Source organism: Anabas testudineus, chromosome 2, assembly GCF_900324465.2.
Source record: "Anabas testudineus chromosome 2, fAnaTes1.2, whole genome shotgun sequence".
NCBI classification, from domain to species: Eukaryota; Metazoa; Chordata; class Actinopteri; order Anabantiformes; family Anabantidae; genus Anabas; species Anabas testudineus.
In genome coordinates this window covers 20,304,927-20,310,774 of record NC_046611.1, presented here as the reverse complement: position 1 = coordinate 20,310,774, position 5,848 = coordinate 20,304,927, and positions in this window count along the sequence as shown.

Sequence of the window (5,848 nt, the reverse complement as noted above, 5' to 3'; positions counted from 1 at the left end):
TGTTTCGGTCACTGAAACACATTTTAAAACGTGTAAACAGGGTGTTACAGGCAGACGGGAACAGAAGGAGGGTACAGGTAACTGGAACAAGCAGCAGGTAAAACAGCGCAAGGTACGAGTCCACAGCGAACACGAACAACTTGATAATCCTCTTTTAGGTGCAGGCAGAGATGTGCAGGTATGTATTATAAACTAGGAAGTAAATGGAGCAATGGGAAACAGGTGAGCGGGGAAGAGCCAGGTAGCTGTAAAAGGAGGGAAAGTATGAGGGCATCTGGTGGCTAGACGAGCAAGAATGACAGGAGGCATAAAGAAGGCGTGAACCATAATGACAAGCATGACAGATCGTTTGTATTAGTGTACCACTGTAACTATCAAAATCTTTAGCAAAACACGTTCTCCATTTTCCTAGCAACAGATCTTAGCAGCGTTTTTCACAGGAAGACCTTGAGGACCAGTTCTTAACTACTCTGCCCAATGATTGCTGCAGTATGGAACAGCTGTCTACCAGCACTGCCAGCACAAATCACTCATTAATCACCTGTTTGTCTTAAATACTGCCGCACGGAGGTGCCAAAAAGGTGCCAACAACTTTTATGTTTTCATTAGTCGCTAACGGTGATGATTACCTGGAGGGCATTTGAAAGTGATATTGAAGTTTTATAGAATTCAGAGATTATTAACTCTCTAACCTGTGTTAAAAAAAACATAAAGGGCTATACAGCAGCAGCAGCAGCAGCTTCGTGACAGATATGTATTTCGGTGACACACAGAGATAGGGAGCCTCTGCTGTGACAGAGATGAGATCACAAAAGAGCTAAGATGTTGACACCGTCCCTGTTGTCCTTATATAACGCATTCCTGTCGCAGGTCTTACACTTAGCCTTCCACTTTTGCTCATGTCCCCAGAGGTGGCTGCTTCCCACCAACTCAAGGTAGAGGACATTGTCAGGACACGATAGCTTATACATGTTAATGTTCCCTTTTTCCTATTCCACTCCTGTTAGATTGATGGCTCAGCAGTGGTTCTCATTGATCAATCAGACACAATCTGCGTCTCAAATGAACCCAGGCCACGGGGATTGTGCATTCTTCCAGGGGAACCACATCCCTAAGGGTATGACAGTGTGGCGCACTGGATCGATTGTTTTCTACTTATTTGTATAAATACATTGTAACCTTGCCGATTTATCATCTGCATTTCTTTGCCGCTGAGTGAGAAAACTACAATAGCCATCGCCAAGGCTGCTGACACGGGCCCCCCGCTTGTAATTCTCATCTTTGCGGTCAAGTCTAGAGAAGGATTACAAGAATGATGCGAATTAATTATGCATTTCATCAGCATGATGGATATCGCACGTTCAACTCAAAACTATATTTCCCTTGAGAACCGAGAGGAGTCTGCATGCTCCTTCAGAGAGTCCTTTGAGAGATGCCGTCAGTTCTCACGCTCAGGAGATGAAACTGTGCTGACATCAAATAGAAAAACAGTGTTATGACTTTTTATAACCACAGTGGTTCAGGTAGGTGGCTTTAGTTTTAGACTAATTTCAAGTGCAGTGTAATTGGGTGCAAACAAGTAAAATCACTATGCACTTATTCAAATTCAACAGTTCAGATGCAGTTCTTTCACGTTCCCTGTTACTTTTTACAGTAGGAAACCTTTGACTGTGTTATTGCACATAAATCACGTGATCTATCTATTTAAGCCATATCCACCAAACTAACCCACAATTATGGTTTGAGGTACAGAATTAACACTGTGGTAGTGTGTAACCTTCATCTTAATATATATATATATATATATATATATATATATATATATATATATATATATATATATATACATACACACACACACACACACACACACACACACACATATATATATATAGGTTGTGTTTTAATGATACCAACAATATTACTCAACATAGACACACACTAGACTAACAGAACATTACATCCTTTGTGTTTATTTGAATGTGTATTTTTGAGCAAGTGCTTTGTTTTCGTCTCAGTTAGATGAGGCAGGTGGCTCACAATACTTCAATACCTGCACTCTTCAGTCTTCAGACAAAGCTAACTTAAAACTCTTTCAGCCAGGAACAAAATGCTACACCGTACTTACTAATTCCTTTTTAAAACTGACCCTGAATTCCCAAAACAAGAATATTCTAAGTAGTGGATTGTGCATAAGTGAAATTTTCTTCTCCCCACATTAGAAGAACATGTAACAGAATTTTAAATCAAAATGCACCACAGTAGTTGCAGTTAACTCCTGCTCTGATGATTTTATGTACTCAAACTTGTACCTTTGGCTTTTTTTATTTGGAAGAAATTTACTTTTCTAACACTCTTCTATATGGATGATTTAATCAGGAGGGTGAATGTCCAAGCAGTAGGAGTGCTCCAACTACATCATAGGCATTTAAGATCTGATCTTTTTTTTTTTCTTTCCAGTTGGGCTTGAACAGCAGATTCTTCATCAATATCCAACAGATCTGACGGCTCACCTCGTCTCTCCACTGAGCCCTATTGTTGCTTGTTTAGCTTTACTTGCCTGTGAGCTGCCGACACTGACTGATGACGACAGGCGATGTGCACGTGTTCACACAAGTTGAGAAAGAAGGAACACGTGAATGAGAGCAACTGCGTTGTCAGTGATCAGATATGAAGAAGATATATGGCCGCATGCAAAACGTGGGCCAGATCTGATGTGATTAGTTTACACCTCTGAAAAAGAAATTGGGCCAGTTCAGCACCTAATGTGAATGCGGCCTATGAGTCACGTATTGTTGCCTTTGGGAACAAATGGGGTTGATGTTAGCATCTTAGCAGTCGTGGTGAGATGCAATATGCATTGAAGACCTTACTTATATTTGTTTTCTATCATGTATCTGTTTCATGTATAAAAAAAATGAAATAAAAACAAAACACTTGTTCCGGGAGATTTGCCTTGTTTCCCAGGGGTGCAGAGTTAGTGCTTATTTGGCAGATTCATGGAGGATCTGGGAGACCTCAGACGTCTCTCAAGTGATTGGCCAGCAGCTGCTCAACAGCTGGCTGCCAGCCACCACTCAGCTGTCTGAGCTGTTGCTTCAAATCTGCCTACGAATATTTAGGAATTAGACAAACAGTGATGTAGGAAGCTTGCTTTGGTTGAGCATTGAGAAAGCAGCTTGCACTTTTTTTTTTTTTTTTCCTTTAAATAATGTTTTGGCATCTTTTGGACTTTTCAATTGTAACCCAATTTCTTTTCCCCTCCATCAGCTGCAGGCAGTCTGACATATGCGCAGTCTCGTGTGGAGGAGGCAGACGCTGGGAAAAGACGTTGATGTTTCCCGTCGAATGGAGAGATCCACCTCAGACAGCGTCAGCTCCGTCCTTATTTGTCATAAGTGTCTGCTGTTTCCCATGGCTATAGACAAAGGCCAAAGAACGTATGAGGAACATGCATTTTTAATGTGACATCCTCATCAAATTCACCACAGTGGACTGAGCAGAATGCCAATGACGCTTTGTTCTTCCTCCAATTACACAGAGATGGAGCAACAATATAAATGTAAGCTGTGAAGGGCACATCTGCCTCGAACATGACGAAGCCCGAACAGTTCCGTACTTTGTGTGTTGTGAACTTGTGAACTTGAGGTGAGTGTTGTGTTGGATTAGAAAAGAACTTGTTTTTCAAAGCATTCATCTTTTTTGGGCAGAACAGTGGGTAAAATGTGAAAAAACAAATCATCGGTTTAATGTCAGAGCAACATTATCTTCCCTTTTTGCCTCCTGCGAAGAGAACGATGTCTCCAGTGATAGTGAATAATACAGGGCATAAGTATGCTGTATATCACCATTATAGCTTACGTTATTTATACAACATGACATCCCTGTGAATGCTGATTTGACCAAACTCACCTTTATCTTGTTGCAAATATGCTGACCATTAGACGGTGCCTATTATTTGACAGCACTGAAATGTCACCAGAGACTGAGAGATAGTCGGATTCACTGCTGTGTTCGGAGAGACGAACAGAGCAGGAATGTAAATAATTCTTGCCGGCACTAAACCATAGCTTTCATCTCTGATGTTCTTTTGCAGTGGTCGGTCCACACTCCATCATTATAATGAGGGAGGCTCAATTAGACAAGGTCCACAATGAGGGTTTTAAATGTCACAGTGCAGGTCCTGACATTTCTCTGTTTGATATGGAATCAGAATGGGAGTCGTGGAGTTCACAGAGAGAACTAATCTCAACTTCCGAAATAACAAAAGTCCACGCTGTCACAAAGCTCTGAGCGAAGGCTGGTGCAGCCACTTTGGAGACATTTACACCCAACAATGTCTGGCCCTCTTAGAGCCTCGTAATGATTGAATCTATTAGCATTGTTTAGGCTTGTAATTAGCCCTCGAAGGTTTACATGTTTACAAGAAGCATGTAATGAATGCTCTTTGGGTATTTCACCCAAAAGGTTATATGGTCATCAAATTAAAAATGACTCAGGAATGACAAAACTTTTAACTTGCCGTAATTGGACTGACCACAATTACCAGCAGGACTGAAGTGGAGGGTACATTGTGTGCCCCTCAAAGCCTTGGAAATAGTGTTTGTCAGCTTCCTGTGAGCTTTTAAGCATATTACACTCTACACTTTACACTTGCACTAAAAACTGGTCTCCCTGCCGCAGTTCCTTTTTGAACTGTTAGCATTTTGTGTTCCGCGCTCTGCGAAAACTTCTTGTCTTAATGCAAATGTAAGCAATGGTTGATAAATACTGTCTGAAGTAAGCTCCTGGAGTTTTCCTTTGTGCACCATTCCACTTCTTACCCTTTCACACTGGATGGATGTTTTTAGTATTTTTCCACTTCATAATAATATTCCATTATTCTGAAATTGGTAATTACGTGACTCAAGTAAAACAACATGAACAACAGTACAACATTTCTCCTGTTGTTCGCGCACTAAGCAGAGCACCTTGCGCACCTACAGCATGGCGTGCCCATTAACCCAGCGTCACCTGTGCAATACAAATTAAAACAAAGGCACCCTTACACAGATGAGGGAGAAACAAATAGTCACCTAATCACAGTCTTTAGTTGAGAAAAGGTTTTTGCCAGCTGACATTCAAACTCACGAGTTCAAGATGAGTCATCAAAAATATCACAGTGTTTAACAATATCTCATATAAAAGTGTTTATGATTAAACATATGTGTTACAAATATCTGCAGATAATTAGCTTAGAAATAACTGACTAATTCACTCAGGGGTGCACAATTGTACTTGTATTAGGCTTGTTTTCCACTTGTGTGGGGTCACCTAAAAATTTGGCAGCAATGGCTACGAGTCCATGTTTTACATGACATATAAACAACTGGAAAAATGTGTCCAACAAACAATATCCGGACAGATTTCGCAACTGGGTGTCATGACAGTTCATTTTTTAAATGTTACCATCTTAGGACGAGGAACACACAAAACAACAGCCTGAATGTCAAAAAAACAGACTGTTGCAGTACTATCATGAGCAGAAATAGTGGCGCTACAGTGGATGAATTACCATCCCCTCCATGTTTCAGTCCGGCTCTAATAGGCGCTGGATTGTTCACAAAAATGGAAAGAAAAGAGCAGGGAGGGCAAATGGATAGAAATCCATTTGTAAGTCGGGGCTGTGACTATTTGCATGGCGATGAAGGCCCTGAGTGTTCTGCACTGTTCAGATGTGAGTCTCAGACAATAGAGCCTGTGTTTGTTCTTCCCCGGGAAGTTTGAGGAGCACAGAAAAGAGGAGAAGAAGAAGAAGAAAGGGGAGGTCGTCAGCAGAGGGGATTACGCATTGTGAGAGCCACGCACA